The sequence below is a fragment of the Scyliorhinus torazame genome, chromosome 5, assembly GCF_047496885.1.
Source record: "Scyliorhinus torazame isolate Kashiwa2021f chromosome 5, sScyTor2.1, whole genome shotgun sequence".
Taxonomy (NCBI): domain Eukaryota; kingdom Metazoa; phylum Chordata; class Chondrichthyes; order Carcharhiniformes; family Scyliorhinidae; genus Scyliorhinus; species Scyliorhinus torazame.
In genome coordinates, this window is record NC_092711.1 from 47,642,393 (window position 1) to 47,664,857 (window position 22,465).

The following is a 22,465-nucleotide window of genomic DNA, read 5'->3' on the forward strand; positions in this document are numbered from 1 at the left end:
GGGGACAGGAGGCTGGGCCGGCATCCCTGGATGGTCCCACCTCAGGAAGAGCGGTGGGAGGACAGGAGGCTGGGCCTGCAGCCCTGGATGGTCCCAGTCCCACCTCAGGCAGAGGGGTGGGAGGACAGGAGGCCGGGCCTGCAGCCCTGGATGGTCCCACTCCCACCTCAGGCAGAGGGGTGGGAGGACAGGAGGCCGGGCCTGCAGCCCTGGATGGTCCCACCTCAGGAAGAGGGGTGGGAGGACAGGAGGCTGGGCCTGCAGCCCTGGATGGTCCCAGTCCCACCTCAGGCAGAGGGGTGGGAGGACAGGAGGCCGGGCCTGCAGCCCTGGATGGTCCCACTCCCACCTCAGGCAGAGGGGTGGGAGGACAGGAGGCCGTGCCTGCAGCCCTTGATGGTCCCTGTCCCACCTCAGGCAGAGGGGTGGGAGGACAGGAGGCCGGGCCTGCAGCCCTGGATGGTCCCACTCCCACCTCAGGCAGAGGGGTGGGAGGGCAGGAGGCCGTGCCTGCAGCCCTGGATGGTCCCACACCCACCTCAGACAGAGGGTTGGGAGGACAGGAGGCCGGGCCTGCAGCCCTGGATGGTCCCACTCCCACCTCAGGCAGAGGGGTGGGAGGACAGGAGACTGGGCCTGCAGCCCTGGATGGTCCCACTCCCACCTCAGGCAGAGGGGTGTGAGGACAGGAGGCTGGGCCTGCAGCTGTGGATGGTCCCAGTCCCACCTCAGGCAGAGGGGTGGGAGGACAGGAGGCCGGGCCTGCAGCCCTGGATGGTCCCACTCCCACCTCAGGCAGAGGGGTGGGAGGACAGGAGGCCGGGCCTGCAGCCCTGGATGGTCCCACGCCCACCTCAGGCAGAGGGGTGGGAGGACAGGAGGCTGGGCCTGCAGCCCTGGATGGTCCCGCTCCCACCTCAGGCAGAGGGATGGGAGGACAGGAGGCTGGGCCTGCAGCCCTGGATGGTCCCATTCCCACCTCAGGCAGAGGGGTGGGAGGACAGGAGGCTGGGCCTGCAGCCCTGGATGGTCCCACGCCCACCTCAGGCAGAGGGGTGGGAGGACAGGAGGCTGGGCCTGCCGCCCTGGATGGTCCCAGTCCCACGTCAGGCAGAGGGGTGGGAGGACAGGAGGCTGGGCCTGCCGCCCTGGATGGTCCCAGTCCCAAATCAGGCAGATGGGTGCGAGGACAGGTGGCTGGGCCTGCAGCCATAGGCGGTCCCACTCCCACCTCAGGCAGAAGGGTGGGACGACATGAAGCCGGGCCTGCAGTCCTGGATGGTCTCACTCCCACCTCAGGCAGAGGGGTGGGAGGACAGGAGGCCAGACCTGCATCCCTGGATGGCCCCAGTCCCACCTCAGGCAGAGGTCTGGGAGGACAGGAGGCTGGGTCTGCAGCCCTGGATGGTCCCACTCCCACCTCAGGCAGAGGGGTGGGAGGACAGGAGGCCGGGCCTGCAGCCCTGGATGGTCCCACTCCCACCTCAGGCAGAGGGGTGGGAGGACAGGAGGCTGGGCCTGCAGCCTGGTTGGTCCCACTCTCACCTCAGGCAGAGGGTTGGGAGGACAGGAGGCTGGGCCTGCAGCCTGGATTGTCACACTCCCACCTCAGGCAGAGGGGTGGAAGGACAGGAGGCCGGGCCTGCAGCCCTGGATGGTCCCACTCCCACCTCAGGCAGAGGGGTGGGAGGAGAGGAGGCTGGGCCTGCAGTCCTGGATGGTCACAGTCCCACCTCAGGCAGAGGGGTGGGAGGACATGAGGGTGGGCCTGCAGCCCTGGGTGGTCACACTCCCACCTCAGGCAGAGGGGTGGGAGGACAGGAGGCCGGGCCTGCAGCCCTGGATGGTCCCACGCCCACCTCAGACAGAGGGGTGGGAGGACAGGAGGCTGGGCCTGCAGCCCTGGATGGTCCCAGTCCCACCTCAGGCAGAGGGGTGGGAGGACAGGAGGCCGGGCCTGCAGCCCTGGATGGTCCCACTCCCACCTCAGGCAGAGGGGTGGGAGGACAGGAGGCCGGGCCTGCAGCCCTGGATGGTCCCACGCCCACCTCAGGCAGAGGGGTGGGAGGACAGGAGGCTGGGCCTGCAGCCCTGGATGGTCCCAGTCCCACCTCAGGCAGAGGGGTGGGAGGGCAGGAGGCCGGGCGTGCAGCCCTGGATGGTCCCAGTCCCACCTCAGGCAGAGGGGTGATCAAACCGTGATCTTTATCAATGATGAGAAGGCGGAAACAGTGGAAGTTTAAACTGGACAGATATTTCACAGCTGGATTCACACAATACAGACAGCAATGTATCGTAGATTGTGGAAGTGCCACAAATGTTGTCAAATGCAGGACGCGGGGTCCCTCAATGTTTCAATCTTGCTGAGAGACTGTCAGCCCACAGGGACAACATTTCTGTTTAATAGGATTGAAGCACAAGTTCAAATAGTTTTCAAAGTTCAAAGTTTAAAATAAGCAGTCATTGCTCTGTGCAGCTTTCGGAATCTGTCAGTGGAATTTACTTCACACAGGCAAGTTTATCAAGTGTATGGGGAACTGATTAGAAGTTTTGATGGAGATATTCCTGCATTATGGAAATGTGTGAGATCTATTTCGGGTTGGGAAATGGATTGAGGATCAAAGGAAGCAGTTGTTTTTTAACTACATTAGACTGAGAGCCTTGAAGTTTCACAACTTCCATGTGCTGTGAGAAAGGATTGATTAACCAAGGCCTGTTATACAAATACTTCAGACAAGTGAATAAGCTACAGGAACATTGAATACACAGACAGAGACAAGCAGACACCTATAATCGGAGCTTAAACTTCACGTTTGAATGTGAAGGGCTGAAATAAACAAGAGTCCACCCTGGGATTCGGTGCAATTTGAGTTCTGCTTTTCCAAAAAATAAAAATAACTATCTGCAATGAAAAATTCCTTCGACAGGACAGAGGGATTTTGACTCTGTATTTAACCCCAGACAGTATTTGTGTTGTGAGTGTTTGATGGGCAGTGGAGATGAAGCTTGACTCTGAAACACTGGAATTCAGTCTCAGGGCTGATTTAATCAAAATGCTTCAGAATAATAATTGATATTGTACATCTCGTGTGTGTCTCAGTGACAGCTCTGAAACTTGTACAGCACAATCTCATCCTGTTTCTGTGTCTCTCTCTCTCTCTCGCTGAAATTAGCTGGTCCATTTCCTAAATTACCACCTTTCAAAAGCGCTCCATTGCCTGTGAAACAGTTTGTGATACCCAAAGGTTATGAAAAGTGCTTCAGAATTATCTGTCCCCAAGCTGCTGTGAGGATGTTCAGGGTCAGTGTGTGACTTGGGTCACACACAGGCCAGATACACCTCTCCAAGTTAAAGGTGGAGAATGGATCTCGCTCCATTTGAAAGATGTATTGACCCAGTCTGTCTGAGTTTGAGTATCTGTGTTTCTGTACACGTGTGTGTGTGTTGGGGGGGGCGGGGGGGGGGTTATGTGTGGCATTCTTTAGGCGGCACTGGAAGTTACACGGTAGCACAGTGGTTAGCACTGCGGCCTCACAGCTCCAGAGCCCCAGGTCGAATCCCAGCTTGGGTCACAGTCTGTGCGGAGTCTGCACGTTCTCCGCTTGTCCGCGTGGGTTTCTCCCGGGTGCTCCGGTTTCCCCCCTGACGTCCCGAAGGACGTGCTGTTTGGTGAATTGGACATTATGTATTCGCCCTCAGTGTACCCGAACAGGCGCCAGAGTTTGGAGACTAGGGACTTTTCTTAGTAACTTCATTGCAGTCTGTGTGTGTGCCTGTGTGTGTGTGTGTGTGTGTGTGTCTGTGTGTGTGTGTGTGTGTGTGTGTGTGTGTGTATCTGTGTGTCTCAGTTTGACTTTGTTGAGTACTGATTGAAGATAATGAGATAGAAAGTTTGATAGAAAGTTTGGCAGCATTGTAGGTGTAAACAATAATGACAGAGGCAGTGTGAACCCTGAAGAGAGCGCCATACCTAGGCCCACTCCCCTACCCCGTCGCTGTCACCCCACCTAACCTGAACATCTTTAGATACTGTGGGCAATTTGGATTTATCACGGCCAACCCACCTAACCTGCACGTCTTTGGGCGGTGGGAGGAAACCGGAGCACCCGGAGGAAGCCCACGCAGACACGGGGAGGATGTCCAGACTCCGCACAGACAGTGACCCAAGCCGGGAATCGAACCTGGGATCCTGTAGCTGTGAGGCAGCAGTGCTAACCACTGTTCAGTCCCGGCTCTGGGTCACTGTCCGTGTGGAGTTTGCACATTCTCCCTGTGTCTGCGTGTGTTTCACCCCCACAACCCAAAGATGTGCAGGGCAGGTGGATGGGCCACGCTAAGTTGCCCCTGAATTGGAAAAACTGAACAGGGCTCTGAATTTATTGTAAAAATCTTTTTATTGCCGTTTCCACAATTCTGTGCATTGCGGCTAGTTTACATTTCTCAGAGAGTGAAAAGGCTTTCTCTTACGTTTCTATCGTTACAAACTGTTGCCGTTCAGTTCGGCGTGTCTGCCCCCCCCCCCAACCCCCCTTTCCCTAACCCTTCCCCTCTCTCCCCCGCAGACCCTCCGTGATGCCCTTCGGGGCCGACCTGGTGTGTGAACCCCCCTGCTCCTTGTTTACCCCCTTACACCCCCTTTCTTTTCTCCCTCCATCGGTTTCAGCCGTGTTCTTTCAGTGAATTGGGGGGGGGGTTCCCCCTCCCCATCTCTCTCGGTGGGGGGAGGGGTCCCCCTCTCCATCCCTCTCGGTGGGGGGGGGTCCCCCTCCCCATCTCTCTCGGTGGGGTGAGGGTTCCCCCCTCTCCATCTCTCTCGGTGTGGGGGGATTCCCCCCTCCATCTCTCTCTGTGGGGGGGGGGGTTCCCCCCTCTCCATCTCTCTCGGTGGTGGGGCGGGGGTTCACCCCTCTCCATCTCTCTCGGTGGGGGGGGGTTCCCCCCTCTCCATCTCTCTCGGTGGTGGGGCGGGGGTTCACCCCTCTCCATCTCTCTCGGTGGGGGGGGGGTTCCCCCCTCTCCATCTCTCTCGGTGGTGGGGCGGGGGTTCACCCCTCTCCATCTCTCTCGGTGGGGGGGCGGACCCCCTCTCCATCCCTCTCGGTGGGAGGTGGTTCCCCCTCTCCATCTTTCTCGGTGGGGGGGGTTCCCCCCTCTCCATCCATCTCAGTGGGGGGGGGGGTTTCCCCCTCTCCATCCCTCTCGGTGGGAGGTGGTTCCCCCTCTCCATCTTTCTCGGTGGGGGGGGTTCCCCCCTCTCCATCCATCTCAGTGGGGGGGGGGGGTTTCCCCCTCTCCATCCCTCTCGGTAGGGGGGATCCCCCCTCTACATCCCTCTCGGTGGAGAGATGGCTCCCCCTCTCCATCTCTCTCGGTGGGGGTTCCCCCCTCTCCATCCCTCTCGGTGGGGGTGGTGGTTCCCCCACTCCATCTCTCTCGGTGGGGGTGGGGGTTCCCCCCTCTCCATCCCTCCTGGTGGGGGGCTTCCCCCCTCTCCTTCTCACTCGGTGGGGGGCTTCCCCCTCTCCATCCCTCTCGGTGGGGGGGGGGGTCCCCCCCTCTTGATCTCTCTCGGTGGAGGGGGGGTCCCCCTCTCCATCCCTCTCAGTGGGGGTTGGGGTTCCCCCCTCTCCACAACTCTCGGTGGGGGGGGGATTCCCCCCCTCCATCTCTCGGTGTGGGGGGATTCCCCCTCTCCACCTCTCTCGGTGGGGGGGGTTCCCCCCTCTCCATATCTCTCGGTGGGGTGGGGGTTCCCCCCTCTCCAACCCTCTCGGTGGGGGGGGGGTCCCCCCTCTCCGTCTCTCTCGGTGGGGGGTCCCCACTCTCCATCACTCTCGGTGGGCGGGGGGTGTTACCCCCTCTCCATCTCTCTCATAGAACATTACGGCGCATTACAGGCCCTTCGGCCCTCGATGTTGCGCCGACCTGTGAAACCACTCTAAAGCCCATCTACACTATTCCCTTATCGTCCATATGTCTATCCAATGACCATTTGAATGCCCTTAGTGTTGGCGAGTCCACTACTGTTGCAGGCAGGGCATTCCACGCCCTTACTACCCTCTGAGTAAAGAACGTACCTCTGACATCTGTCCTATATCTATCTCCCCTCAATTTAAAGCTATGTCCCCTCGTGCTAGACATCACCATCCGAGGAAAAAGGCTCTCACTGTCCACCCTATCCAATCCTCTGATCATCTTGTATGCCTCAATTAAGTCACCTCTTAACCTTCTTCTCTCTATCGAAAACAGCCTCAAGTCCCTCAGCCTTTCCTCATAAGATCTTCCCTCCATACCAGGCAACATTCTGGTAAATCTCCTCTGCACCCTTCCAATGCTGCCACATCCTTCCTATAATGCGGCGACCAGAATTGCATGCAATTCTCCAAATGCGGCCGCACCAGAGTTTTGTACAGCTGCAACATGACCTCATGGCTCCGAAACTCAGACACTCTACCAATAAAAGCTAACACACCGTACGCCTTCTTAACAACCCTCTCAACCTGAGTGGCAACTTTCAGGGATCTATGTATATGCACACCGAGATCTCTCTGCTCATCCACACTGCCAAGAATCTTACCATTAGCCCAGTACTCTGTCTTCCTGTTATTCCTTCCTAAATGAATCACCTCACACTTTTCTGCATTAAACTCCATTTGCCACCTCTCAGACCAGCGCTGCAGCTTATCTATGTCCCTCTGTAACTTGTAACATCCTTCCGCACTGTCCACAACTCCACCGACTTTAGTGTCATCTGCAAATTTACTCACCCATCCTTCTACGCCCTCCTCCAGGTCATTTATAAAAATGACAAATAGCAGTGGACCCAAAACAGATCCTTGTGGTGCACCACTAGTAACTGGACTCCAGTCTGAACACTTCCCATCAACCACCACCCTTTGTCTTCTTCCAGGTAGCCAATTTCTGATCCAAACTGCTAAATCTCCCTGAATCCCATGCTTCCGTATTTTCTGCAGTAGCCTACCGTGGGGAACCTTGTCAAATGCTTTACTGAAATCCATATACACCACATCAACTGCTTTACCCTCATCCACCTATTTCTCACCTTCTCAAAGAACCCTATATGGTTTGTGAGGCGCAACCGACCCTTCACAAAACCGTGTTGACTATGTCTAATCAAATTATTCCTTTCCAGATGATTATGCACCCTATCTCTTATAAACCTTTCCAAGATTTTGCCCACAACAGAAGTTAGGCTGACTGGTCTATATTTACCGGGGTTGTCTCTACTCTCCTTCTTGAACAAGGGGACAACATTTGCTATCCTCCAGTCTTCTGGCACTATTCCTGTTGACAAAGATGACTTAAAGATCAAAGCCAAAGGCTCTGTAATCTCCTCCCTAGCTTCCCAGAGAATCCTAGGATAATTCGTATCCGGCCCAGGGGGCTTATCAATTTTCACCCTTTCCAGAATAGTTAACACCTCCTCCTTATGAACATCAAGCCCTTCTAGTATAGTAGCCTGAATCTCAGTATTCTCCTCGTCAACATTGTCTTTTTGCTGTGTGAATAGTGATGAAAAATATTCATATAGCACCTCGCCTATCTCCTCGGACTCCAAGCACAACTTCCCACTACTGTCCTTGACTGGCCCTACTCTTACCCTAGTCATTCTTTTATTCCTGACATATCTATAGAAACCTGACATATCTATAATGAACGGACATCGCGCAACAATCACCAGGCAGGAATGTTCCCTTCCAGTCGGGGAACACTTCAGCAGTCAAGGGCATTCAGCCTCTGATCTCCGGTTAAGCGTTCTCCAAGGCGGCCTTCAGGACCCGCGACAACGCAGAATCGCCGAGCAGAAACTTATAGCCAAGTTCCGCACACATGAGTGCGGCCTCAACCGGGACCTGGGCTTCATGTCGCATTACATTCATCCCCCACTGTCTGGCCTGCGAAATCGTACCAACTGTCCTGGCTTGGTACAATTCACATCTCTTTAACCTGGGGTTACCCCATCTCTGGATCTGTAAAGATTTAATCACCTGCTAATGCTCGCATTCCTAGCATTGTTTGGCATCTTTGAATTTGTCTGTCCATATGTTTCTGGAACAGACCTCTTCATTCACCTGAGGAAGGAGCAGCGCTCCGAAAGTTAGTGACATCGAAACAAACCTGTTGGACTTTAACCTGGTGTTGTAAGACTTCGTACTGTGCTCACCCCAGTCCAACGCCGGCATCTCCACATCATATCTATAGAAAGCTTTAGGGTTATCCTTGATCCTACCTGCCAAAGACTTCTCATGTCCCCTCCTGACTCTTCTTAGCTCCCTCTTTAGGTCCTTCCTAGCTAACTTGTAACTCTCGAGCGCCCTTACTGAACCTTCATGTCTCATCTTTACATACGCCTCCTTCCTTCTTCCTCTTGACAAGTGTTTCGACTGCCTTAGTAAATCACGGTTCCCTTGCTCGACCACTTCCTCCCTGCCTGACAGGTACATACTTATCAAGGACACGCAGTAGCTGTTCCTTGAACAAGCTCCACATTTCCATTGTGCCCATCCCCTGCAGTTTTCCTCTCCGTCTCGGTGGGGGGGGGGCGGGATCCCCCTCTCCATCTCTCTCGGTGAGGGAGTCCCCCCTCTCCATCTCTCTCGGTGGGGGGTCCCCCCTCTACATCTCTCTCGTTGGGGGGGGGTCCCCCCTCTCCATCTCTCTCGGTGGGGGAGTCCCCCCTCTCCATCTCTCTCGGTGGGGCGTCCCCCCTCTACATCTCTCTCGGTGGAGGGGGGGACCTCCCTCCATCTCTCTCGGCGCGGGGGGGGGGGGTCCACCCTCTCCATCTCTCTCGGTGGGTGGGGGGTTCCCGCCTCTCCATCTCTCTCGGTGGGTGGGGGGTTCCCGCCTCTCCATCTCTCTCGCTGGGGGAGTCCCCCCTCTCCATCTCACTCGGTGTGGGGTCCCCTCTCTCCATCTCTCTCGGTGGAGGGGGAGTTCCCCCCTCTCCATCTCTCCCGGTGGGGGGTGGGGTGATTCCACCCTCTCCATCTCTCTCGGTGGAGGGGGAGTTCTCCCCTCTCCATCTCTCTCGGCGGGGTGTCCACCCTCTCCATCTCTCTCGGTGGGGGGGGGTCCACCCTCTCCATCTCTCTCGGTGGGGGGGGGGGGTCCACCCTCTCCATCTCTCTCGGTGGAGGGGGAGTTCTCCCCTCTCCATCTCTCTCGGCGGGGGGGGGTCCACCCTCTCCATCTCTCTTGGTGGGGGCAGCGTTCCCCCCTCTCCATCTCTCTCGGCGGGGGCGGGGGGGAGGGGGTCCACCCTCTCCATCTCTCTCGGTGGAGGGGGAGTTCCCCCCTCTCCATCTCTCCCGGTGGGGGGGGGGGGGTTCCACCCTCTCCATCTCTCTCTCGGTGGGGGTGGGGTTCCCCCTTCTCCATCACGCTTTGTGGGGGGTCTCCTTCTCCATCTGTCTCTGTGGGGGGTTCCCCCTTCTCCATCACGCTTTGTGGGGGTCTCCTTCTCCATCTCTCTCGGTGGGGGGAGGGGGGTTCCACCCACTCCATCTCTCTCGGTGTGGGGGGGGTTCCCCTTCTCCATCTCTCTCGGTGGGGGGGGGGTTCCCCTTCTCCATCTCTCTCGGTGGGGGGGGGGTTCCCCTTCTCCATCTCTCTCGGTGGGGGGAGGCTGTTCTCCCCTCTCCATCTCTCTCGGTGGGGGGGGGGGGGGAGGGTGTTCTCCCCTCTCCATCTCTCTCGGTCTCTGCGTCTCTGCGTCTCTCTCTGGGACTCTGCCAAAACAAAATCCACAACCAGCAGTCGGCCATTTTCTGTCAGTTCACGGGAGCCATTTTATGTCAGTTCACGGTGGCCATTTTACATCAGTTCGCGATAGCCATTAGTATGTCAGTTCACAATGGCCATTGTATGTCAGTTCACGGTGGCCATTTTATGTCGGTTCACGGGAGCCATTTTATGACAGTTCACAATAGCCATTTTATGTCAGTTAACAATGGACAGTTCATGTCAGTTCACGGGGGCCTTTTTAGGTCAGGTCGCAATGGCCATTGTATGTCAGTTCAGAATGGACAGTTTATGTCAGTTCACAATGGCCATTTTATGTCAGTTCACGGGGGCCATTTTATGTCAGGTCGCAATGGCCATTTTATGTCAGTTCACAATGGACAGTTTATGTCAGTTCACAATGGCCATTTTATGTCAGTTCACGGGGGCCATTTTATGTCAGGTCGCAAAGGCCATTGTATGTCAGTTCACAATGGACAGTTTATGTCAGTTCACAGGGGCCATTTTTTGTCAGGTCGCAATGGACAGTTTATGTCAGTTCACGGGGGGCATTTTATGTCAGGTCGCAATAACCATTGTATGTCAGTTCAGAATGGACAGTTTATGTCAGTTCATGGGGGCCTTTTTATGTAAGGTCGCAAAGGCCATTTTATGTCAGTTCACGGGGTCAATTTTATGTTAGTTCACAATGGCCATTTTATGTCAGTTCACAATGGCCATTTTATGTCAGATCACGGTGGCCATTGTAAGTCAGTTCACAATGGCCATTTTATGTCAGTTCACAATGGCCATTTTATGTCAGTTCATGGTGGCCATTGTATGTCAGTTCACATTGGCCATTGTATGTCAGTTCACAATGGCCAATTTATGTCAGTTTGCAATGGCCATTTTTTCTCAGTTCACGGTGGCCATTGTATGTCAGTTTGCACTGGCCATTTTATCTCAGTTGCGGTGGCAGTTCATGTTTGGTTCACGGGGGCCATGTTATGTCAGTTCACAGTGGCCATTTTATGTCAGTTCACGGGGTCCATTTTATGTCAGTTCACAATGGCCATTTTATGTCAGTTCACAATGGCCATTTTATGTCAGTTCACAATGGCCATTTTATGTCAGTTCACAATGGCCATTTTATGTCAGTCCACAATGGACAGTTTATGTCAGTTCACGGGGGCCCTTTTATGTCAGTTCACAATGGCCATTGTATGTCAGTTCACAATGGCCATTTTATGTCAGTTTGCAATGGCCATTTTTTCTCAGTTGACGGAGGCCATTTTGTGTCAGTTCACGGTGGCCATTGTATGTGAGTTCACAATGGCCATTTTATGTCAGTTTGCAATGGCTATTTTATCTCAGTTGCGGTGACCAGTTCATGTTTGTTCACGGGGGCCATGTTATGTCAGTTCACGGTGGCCATATTATGTCAGTTCACGGGGGCCATTTTATGTCAGTTCACAATGGCCATTTTATGTGTTCACAGTGGCCATTTTATGTCAGTTTACGGTGGCCATTTTATCTCAGTTCACAGTGGCCATTTTATGTCAGTTCACGGGGGCCATTTTATACAGTCGATGGGGGCCATTTTATGTCAGTACATGGTGGCCATTTTATGTCAGTTCACGGTGGTCATTTTATGTCGGTTGACGGGGGCCATTTTATGTCAGCTCGCAATGGCCATTTTATGTCAGTTCACGATGGCCATTGTATGTCAGTTCATGGCGTCCATTGTATGTCAGTTCACAATGGACAGTTTATGTCAGTTCATGGGGGCCATTGCATGTCAGTTCACAATGGCCATTGTATGTCAGTTCTCAATGGCCATTTTATGTCAGTTCACGGGGGCCTTTTTATGTCAGGTCGCAATGGCCATTTTCTGTCAGTCCACGGTAGCCATTTTATGTCAGGTCGCAATGGCCATTTTATGTCAGTTCACAATGGCCATTTTATGTTAGTTCTCAATGGCCAATTTATGTCAGTTCACAATGGCCATTGTAAGTCAGTTCACAATGGCCATTTTATGTCAGTTCACAATGGCCATTTTATGTCAGTTCATGGTGGCCATTGTATGTCAGTTCACAATGGCCATTTTATCTCAGTTGCGGTTGCCAGTTCATGTTTGGTTCACAGGGGCCATGTTATGTCAGTTCACAGTGGCCATTTTATGTCAGTTCACGGGGTCCATTTTATGTCAGTTCACAATGGCCATTTTATGTCAGTTCACAATGGCCATTTTATGTCAGTTGACAATGGACAGTTTATGTCAGTTCACGGGGGCCCTTTTATGTCAGTTCACAATGGCCATTGTTTGTCAGTTCACAATGGCCATTTTATGTCAGTTTGCAATGGCCATTTTTTCTCAGTTGACGGTGGCCATTTTGTGTCAGTTCACGGTGGCCATTGTATGTGAGTTCACAATGGCCATTTTATGTCAGTTTGCAATGGCCATTTTATCTCAGTTGCGGTGGACAGTTCATGTTGGTTCACGGGGGCCATGTTATGTCAGTTCACGAGGGCCATGTTATGTCAGTTCACGGTGGCCATTTTATGTCGGTTGATGGCCATTTTATGTCAGCTCGCAATGGCCATTTTATGTCAGTTCACGGAGGCCATTGTATGTCAGTTCATGGCGTCCATTGTATGTCAGTTCACAATGGACAGTTTATGTCAGTTCACGGGGGCCATTGTATGTCAGTTCACAGTGGCCATTGTATGTCAGTTCTCAATGGCCATTTTATGTCAGTTCACAGTGGCCATTTTATGTCAATTCACGGTAGCCATTGTATATCAGTTCACAATGGCCATTTTATGTCAGTTCATGGAGGCCATTGTATGTCGGTTCACAATGGCCATTTTATGTCAGTTCACGGGGTCCATTTAATGTCAGTTCACGGTGGCCATTTTATGTTAGTTCACAATGGCCATTTTATGTCAGTTCACAGTGGCCATTGTATGTCAGTTCACAATAGTCATTTTATGTCTGTTCACAATGGCCATTTTATGTCTGTTCACAATGGCCATTTTATGTCAGTTCATGGTGGCCATTTTATGTCAGTTCACCATGGCCATTGTATGTCAGTTCACAATGGCCATTTTACGTCAGGTTGCAATGGCCATTTTATCTCAGTTGACGGTGGCCATTTTATGTCAGTTCACGGTGGCCATTGTATGTCAGATCACAATGGCCATTTTATGTCAGTTTGCAATGGCCATTTAATCTCAGTTGCGGTTGCCAGTTCATGTTGGTTCACGGGGGCCATTTTATGTCAGTTCACGGTGGCCATTTTATGTCAGTTCACGGGGGGCATTTTAATCAGTCGAAGGGGCCATTTAATGTCAGTACACGGTGGCCATTTCATGTCTGTTCATGGTGGTCATTTTATGTCGTTTGAAGGTAACCATTTTATTTCAATCGCAATGGCCATTTTATGTAAGTTCACGGTGGCCATTGTATGTCAGTTCACGGACGCCATTTTATGTCAGGTCACGGTGGCTATTTTATGTGAGCTCACGGCAGCCATTTTATGTTAATCAACGGTGGCCATTTTATGTCAGTTCACGGCAGCCATTTTATGTTAGTTCACGGTGGTCATTTAATGTCGGTTGAAGGGGTCCATTTTATGTCAGTTCACGGTGGCCATTTTAAGTCAGTTCACGGTGGCCATTTTATGTCAGTTCACGTTGGCCATTATATGTCAGTTCACGGTGGCCATTTTATGTCAGCCTGCACTGCCAGTGCTCCCACAACACACCAGCACTGTGGTCATTATATGTCAGTTCACGGTGGCCATTTTACGTCAGTTCACGGCAGCCTTTTTATGTCAGTACACGGCAAGCATTTCTGGCAATTTTCAGCCATCCCACAGCCAGCACTGCCAGTGCTCCCCACACAGCCAGCACTGTCAGCGCTCCCCACACAGCCAGCACTGTCAGTGCTCCCCCCACACAGCCAGCACTGTCAGTGCTCCCCCACAGACAGCACTGTCAGTGCTCCCCCCACACAGCCAGCACTGTCAGTGCTCCCCCACAGCCAGCACTGTCAGTGCTCCCCCCACACAGCCAGCACTGTCAGTGCTCCCCCACAGACAGCACTGTCAGTGCTCCCCCACACAGCCAGCACTGCCAGTGCTCCCCCACACAGCCAGCACTGTCAGCGCTCCCCCAAACAGCCAGCACTGTCATTGCTCCCCCCACACAGCCAGCACTGTCTGTGCTCCCCCACACAGCCAGCACTGTCAGTGCTCCCACCACACAGCCAGCACTGTCCGTGCTCCCAACACACAGCCAGAACTGTCAGTGCTCCCCCACACAGCCAGCACTGTCAGTGCTCTCCCCACACAGCCAGCACTGTCAGTGCTCCCCACACACAGCCAGCACTGTCAGTACTCCCCCACACAGCCAGCACTGTCAGTGCTCCCCCACACAGCCAGCACTGTCAGTGCTCCCCCACACAGCCAGCACTGCCAGTGCTCCCCACACAGCCAGCACTGCCAGTGGTCCACCCACACAGCCAGCACTGTCAGTGCTCCCCCACACAGCCAACACTGACAGTGCTCCCCCCACACAGCCAGCACTCTCACTGCTCCCACCCCACACAGCCAGCACTGTCAGTGCTCCCACCACACAGCCAGCGCTGTCAGTGCTCCCCCACACAGTCAGCACTGTCAATGCTCCCCCACAAGGCCAGCACTGTCAGTGCTCCCACCACACAGCCAGCACTGTCAGTGCTCCCACCACACAGCCAGCACTGTCAGTGCTCCTACCACACAGCCTGCACTGTCAGTGCTCCCACAACACAGCCAGCACTGTCAGTGCTAAACTCACACAGCCAGCACTGTCAGAGCTCCCCCCACACAGCCAGCAATGTCAGTGCTCCCACCACACAGCCAGCACTGTCAGTGCTCCCACCACACAGCCAGCACTGTCAGTGCTCCCCTACACAGCCAACACTGTCAGTGCTCCCCCACACAGCCAGCACTGCCAGTGCTCCCCACAGAGCCAGCACCGTCAGTGCTCCCACCACACAGCCATCACTGTCACTGCTCCCCCACGCAGCCAGCACTGTCAGTGCTCCCCCCACACAGCCAGCACTGTCAGTGCTCCCACCACAGAGCCAGCACTGTCAGTGCTCCCACACGCAGCCAGCACTGTCAGTGCTCCCACCACACAGCCAGCACTGTCAGTGCACCCCCTACACAGCCAGCACTGTCAGTGCACCCCCCACACAGCCAGCACTGTCAGTGCTCCCACCACACAGCCAACACTGTCAGTGCACCCCCCACACAGCCAGCACTGTCAGTGCTCTCCCCACACAGCCAGCCCTGTCAGTGCACCCCCCACACAGCCAGCACTGTCAGTGCTCCCACCACACAGCCAGCACTGTAAGTGCTCCCCCACACAGCCAGCACTGTCAGTGCTCCCACCAAACAGCCAGTACTGTCAGTGCTCCCACCACACAGCCAGCACTGTCACTGCTCCCCCACACAGCCAGCACTGTCAGAGCTCCCCAACGCAGCCAGCACTGTCAGTGCTCCCCCCACACAGCCAGCACTGTCAGTGCTCCCACACGCAGCCAGCACTTTCAGTGCTCCCACCACACAGCCAGCACTGTCAGTGCACCCCCCACACAGCCAGCACTGTCAGTGCTCCCACCACACAGCCAACACTGTCAGTGCACCCCCCACACAGCCAGCACTGTCAGTGCTCTCCCCACACAGCCAGCCCTGTCAGTGCACCCCCCACACAGCCAGCACTGTCAGTGCTCCCACCACACAGCCAGCACTGTAAGTGCTCCCCCACACAGCCAGCACTGTCAGTGCTCCCACCAAACAGCCAGTACTGTCAGTGCTCCCACCACACAGCCAGCACTGTCACTGCTCCCCCACACAGCCAGCACTGTCAGTGCTCCCCAACGCAGCCAGCACTGTCAGTGCACCCCCCACACAGCCAGCACTGTCAGTGCTCCCACCACACAGCCAGCACTGTCAGTGCTCCCACCACACAGCCAGCACTTTCAGTGCTCCCCCACACACAGCCAGCACTGTCGGTGCTCCCACCACACAGCCAGCACGGACAGTGCTCCCCCCACACAGCCAGCACTGTCAGTGCTCCCCACACAGGCAGCACTGTCAGTGCTCCCCCACACAGCCAGCACTGTCAGTGCTCCCCCCACACAGCCAGCACTGTCGGTGCTCCCACCACACAGCCAGCGCGGACAGTGCTCCCCCCACACAGCCAGCACTGTCAGTGCTCCCACCACACAGCCAGCGCTGTCAGTGCTCCCCCCACACAGCCAGCACTGTCAGTGCTCCCACCACACAGCCAGCACTGTCAGTACTCCACCCACACAGCCAGCACTGCCAGTGCTCCCCCCACACAGCCAACACTGTCAGTGCACCCCACACAGCCAGCACTGACAGTGCTCCCCCCACACAGCCAGCACTCTCACTGCTCCCACCCCACACAGCCAGCACTGTCAGTGCTCCCACAACACAGCCAGCACTGTCAGTGCTCCCGCACACAGCCACGCTATCAGTGCTAAACTCACACAGCCAGCACTGCCAGTGCTCCCGCCACACAGCCAGCGCTGTCAGTGCTCCCCCACACAGTCAGCACTGTCAATGCTCCCCCACACAGCCAGCACTGTCAGTGCTCCCACCACACAGCCAGCACTGTCAGTGCTCCCGCCACACAGCCAGCACTGTCAGTGCTCCCCCACACAGCCAGCACTGCCAGTGCTCCCACCACACAGCCAGCACTGTCAGTGCTCCGCCCACACAGCCAGCACTATCAGTGCTCCCCCCACACAGCCAGCACTGACAGTGCTCCCACCACACAGCCAGCACTGTCAGTGCTCCCACACACACAGCCAGCACTGTCAGTGCTCCCACCACGCAGCCAGCACTGGCTGTGCTCCCACCACACGGCCAGCACTGTCTGTGCTCCCACCACACAGCCAGCACTGTCTGTGCTCCCACCACACAGCCAGCACTGTCTGTGCTCCGACCACACAGCCAGCAGTGTCAGTGCTCCCACCACACAGCCAGCACTGTCAGTGCTCCCACCACACAGCCAGCACTGTTAGTGCTCCCACCACACAGCCAGCACTGTCAGTGCTCCCACCACACAGCCAGCACTGTCAGTGCTCCCACCATACAGCCATCCCTGTCAGGGCTCCCCCACACAGCCAGCACTGCCAGCGCTGCTCCTACACAGTCGGCACTGTCAGTGCGCCCCCACACAGCCAGCACTGTCAGTGCTTCCCACACACAGCCAGCACTGTCAGTGCTCCCCCACACAGCCAACACTGTCAGTGCTCCCACTACACAGCCAGCACTGTCAGTGCTCCCACTACACAGCCAGCACTGTCAGTGCTCCCCCACACAGTCAGTGCTCCCACCACACAGCCAGCACTGCCAGTGCTCCCTCAAGACAGCCAGCACTGTCAGTGCTCCCCAACACAGTCAGCACTGTCAGTGCTCCCCCACACAGCCAGCACTGTCAGTGCTCCCACCCCCACACAGCCAGCACTGACTGGGCTCCCCCCACACAGTCAGCACTGTCAGTGCTACCACCACACAGCCAGCACTGTCAGTGCTCCCCCCACACAGTCAGCACTGTCAGTGCTCCCACACACAGTCGGCACTGTCAGTGCTCCCACACACAGCCAGCAGTGTCAGTGCTCCCCACACACAGCCAGCACAGCCAGCACTGCCAGTGCTCCCACCACACAGCCAGCACTGCCAGTTCTCCACGCACAGCCAGCACTGTCAGTGCTCCCACCACCCAGTCAGCACTGTCAGTGCTCCCCCACACAGCCAGCACTGTCAGTGCTCCCACCACACAGCCAGTACTGTCAGTGCTCCCCCACACAGTCAGTGCTCCCACCAGACAGCCAGCACTGTCAGTGCTCCCCCACACAGGCAGCACTGTCAGTGCTCCCCACACAGCCAGCACTGTCAGTGCTCCCCCCCGCACAGCCAGCACTGTCAGTGCTCCCACCACACAGCCAGCACTGTCAGTGCTCCCCCCACACAGCCAGCACTGTCAGTGCTCCCACCACACAGCCAGCACTGTCAGTGCTACCCCACACAGCCAGCACTGTCAGTGCTCCCACCACACAGCCAGCAATGTCAGTGCTCCCCACACAGCCAGCACTGTCAGTGCTCCCACCACACAGCCAGCACTGTCAGTGCTCCCCTCACACAGCCAGCACTGTCAGTGCTCCCACCACACAGCCAGCACTGTCAGTGCTCCCACCCCCACACAGCCAGCACTGTCAGTGCTCCCCCCACACAGCCAGCACTGTCAGTGCTCCCACCACACAGCCAGCACTGTCAGTGCTCCCACCCCACACAGCCAGCACTGTCAGTGCTCCCACCACACAGCCAGCACTGTTAGTGCTCCCACCACACAGCCAGCACTGTCAGTGCTCCCACCACACAGCCAGCACTGTCAGTGCTCCCACCATACAGCCATCCCTGTCAGGGCTCCCCCACACAGCCAGCACTGCCAGCGCTGCTCCTACACAGTCGGCACTGTCAGTGCTCCCCCACACAGCCAGCACTGTCAGTGCTCCCCACACACAGCCAGCACTGTCAGTGCTCCCCCACACAGCCAACACTGTCAGTGCTCCCACTACACAGCCAGCACTGTCAGTGCTCCCACTACACAGCCAGCACTGTCAGTGCTCCCCCCACACAGCCAGCACTGTTAGTGTTCCCACTACACAGCCAGCACTGTCAGTGCTCCCCCACACAGTCAGTGCTCCCACCACACAGCCAGCACTGTCAATTCTCCCCACCACACAGCCAGCAGCGCCAGTGCTCCCTCAAGACAGCCAGCACTGTCAGTGCTCCCCAACACAGTCAGCACTGTCAGTGCTCCCCCACACAGCCAGCACTGTCAGTGCTCCCTCCCCCACACAGCCAGCACTGACTGGGCTCCCCCCACACAGTCAGCACTGTCAGTGCTCCCCCCACACAGTCAGCACTGTCAGTGCTCCCACACTCAGTCGGCACTGTCAGTGCTCCCACACACAGCCAGCAGTGTCAGTGCTCCCCACACACAGCCAGCACTGTCAGTGCTCCCACTACACAGCCAGCACTGCCAGTGCTCCCACCACACAGCCAGCACTGCCAGTTCTCCACCCACAGCCAGCACTGTCAGTGCTCCCACCACACAGCCAGCACTGTCAGTGCTCCCACCACACAGCCAGTACTGTCAGTGCTTCCCCACACAGTCAGTGCTCCCACCAGACAGCCAGCACTGTCAGTGCTCCCCCACACAGACAGCACTGTCAGTGCTCCCCACACAGCCAGCACTGTCAGTGCTCCCCCCGCACAGCCAGCACTGTCAGTGCTCCCACCACATAGCCAGCACTGTCAGTGCTCCCCCACACAGCCAGCACTGTCAGTGCTCCCACCACACAGCCAGCACTGTCAGTGCTACCCCACACAGCCAGCACTGTCAGTGCTCCCACCACGCAGCCAGCAATGTCAGTGCTCCCCACACAGCCAGCACTGTCAGTGTTCCCACCACACAGCCAGCACTGTCAGTGCTCCCCTCACACAGCCAGCACTGTCAGTGCTCCCACCACACAGCCAGCACTGTCAGTGCTCCCACCCCCACACAGCCAGCACTGTCAGTGCTCCCCCCACACAGCCAGCACTGTCAGTGCTCCCACCACACAGCCAGCACTGTCAGTGTTCCCACCCCACACAGCCAGCACTGTCAGTGCTCCCCCACACAGCCAGCACTGTCAGTGCTCCCCTCACACAGCCAGCACTGCCAGTGCACCCCCCACACAGTCAGCACTGTCAGTGTCCCTCCCACACAGGCAGCACTGTCAGTGCTCCCCACACAGCCAGCACTGTCAGTGCTCCCCCACACAGCCAGCACTGTCAGTGCTCCCCACACAGGCAGCACTGTCAGTGCTCCCCCCACACAGCCAGCACTGTCAGTGCTCCCCACACAGCCAGCACTGCCAGTGCACTCCCCCCCACAGCCAGCACTGCCAGTGCACCCCCCACACAGCCTGCACTGTCAGTGCTCCCACCACACAGCCAGCACTGTCAGTGCTCCCCCCACACAGCCAGCACTGTCAGTGCTCCCACCACAGAGCCAGCACTGTCAGTGCACTCCCCACCCCACAGAGCCAGCAGTGCCAGTGCACTCCCCCCCCCACAGAGCCAGCACTGTCAGTGCACTCCCCCCCACTGAGCCAGCACTGCCAGTGCACTTCCCCCCCCACAGAGCCAGAACTGCCAGTGCACTTCCCCCCCACAGAGCCAGCACTGTCAATGCTCCCACCACACAGCCAGCACTGTCATTGCTCCCCCACACAGCCAGCACTGTCAGTGCTCCCACCACACAGCCAGCACCGTCAGTGCTTCCCCACACAGCCAGCACTGTCAGTGCTCCCATCACACAGCCAGCACTGTCAGTGCTCCCCACACAGCCAGCACTGTCAGTGCTCCCCCCACACAGCCAGCATTGTCAGTGCTCCCCCACACAGCTAGCACTGTCAGTGCTCCCACCACACAGCCAGCAATGCTAGTGCTCCACCCACACAGCCAGCAATGTCAGTGCTCCCACCACACAGCCAGCACTGTCAGTGCTCCCCCACACAGCCAGCACTGTCAGTGCTCCCACCACACAGCCAGCACTGTCAGTGCTCCCCACACAGCCAGCACTGTCATTGCACTTCCCCCCTTCAGAGCCAGCACTGCCAGTGCACTTCCCCCCACACAGCCAGCACTCTAATTGCACTTCCCCCCCACACAGCCAGCACTGTCAGTGCTCCCACCACACAGTCAGCACTGTCAGTGCTCCCACCACACAGCCAGCAATGTCTGTGCTCCCGCCACAGCCAGCACTGACAGTGCTCCCCCACACTGCCACACTGCCAGTGCTCCCACCACACAGCCAGCACTGCCAGTGCTCCCACCACACAGCCAGAACTGCCAGTGCACCACCCACACAGCCAGCACTGTCAGTGCTCCCCCACACAGGCAGCACTGTCAGTGCCCCCCCCCCACAGCCAGCACAGTCAGTGCTCCCACCACACAGCCAGAACTGCCAGTGCACCCCCCCCACAGAGCCAGCACTCCATTGCACTTCCCCCTCCCCCCCCCACAGCCAGCACTGTCAGTGCTCCCCACACAGGCAGCACTGTCAGTGCTCCCCCCCACAGCCAGCACTGGTAGTGCACTCCCCGCCCACAGAGCCAGCACTGCCAGTGCACTTACCCCACCCACAGAGCCAGCACTGCCAGTGCACTCCCCCCCACAGAGCCAGCACTGCCATTGCACTTCCCCCCCACACAGCCAGCACTGTCAGTGCTCCCACCACACAGCCAGCACTGTCAGTGCTCCCACCACACAGCCAGAACTGCCAGTGCACCCCCAACACAGCCAGCACTGTCAGTGCTCCCCCCACACAGCCAGCACTGTCAGTGCTCCCCCACACAGCCAGCACTGCCAGTGCACTTCCCCCCCCCACAGCCAGCACTGTCAGTGCTTCCCCACACAGCCAGCACTGTCAGTGCTGCCCCCACAGCCAGAACTGCCAGTGCACCCACCACATAGCCAGCACTGTCAGTGCTCCCACCACACAGCCAGCACTGTCAGTGCTCCCCCCACACAGCCAGCACTGTCAGTGCTTCCCCCACACAGCCAGCACTGTCAGTGCTCCCCCACACAGCCAGAACTGCCAGTGCTCTCACCACATAGCCAGCACTGTCAGTGCTCCCACCACACAGCCAGCACTGTCAGTGCTCCCCCCACACAGCCAGCACTGTCAGTGCTCCCCCACACAGCCAGCACTGTCAGTGCTCCCCACACAGCCAGCACTGTCAGTGCTCCCCCACACAGCCAGCATTGTCAGTGCTCCCCCACACAGCTAGCACTGTCAGTGCTCCGACCACACAGCCAGCAACGCTAGTGCTCCACCCACACAGCCAGCAATGTCAGTGCTCCCACAACACAGCCAGCACTGTCAGTGCTTCCCCACACAGCCAGCACTGTCAGTGCTCCCACCACACAGCCAGCACTGTCAGTGCTCCCCCACACAGCCAGCACTGTCAGTGCTCCCCACACAGGCAGCACTGTCAGTGCTCCCCCCACACAGCCAGCACTGTCAGTGCTCCCCACACAGCCAGCACTGCCAGTGCACTCCCCCCCCACAGCCAGCACTGCCAGTGCACCCCCCACACAGCCTGCACTGTCAGTGCTCCCACCACACAGCCAGCACTGTCAGTGCTCCCCCACACAGCCAGCACTGTCAGTGCTCCCACCACAGAGCCAGCACTGTCAGTGCACTCCCCACCCCACAGAGCCAGCAGTGCCAGTGCACTTCCCCCCCCACAGAGCCAGCACTGCCAGTGCACTCCCCCCCACTGAGCCAGCACTGCCAGTGCACTACCCCCCCCCCCACAGAGCCAGAACTGCCAGTGCACTTCCCCCCCACAGAGCCAGCACTGTCAATGCTCCCACCACACAGCCAGCACTGTCATTGCTCCCCCACACAGCCAGCACTGTCAGTGCTCCCACCACACAGCCAGCACCGTCAGTGCTTCCCCACACAGCCAGCACTGTCAGTGCTCCCATCACACAGCCAGCACTGTCAGTGCTCCCCACACAGCCTGCACTGTCAGTGCTCCCCCCACACAGCCAGCATTGTCAGTGCTCCCCCACAAAGCTAGCA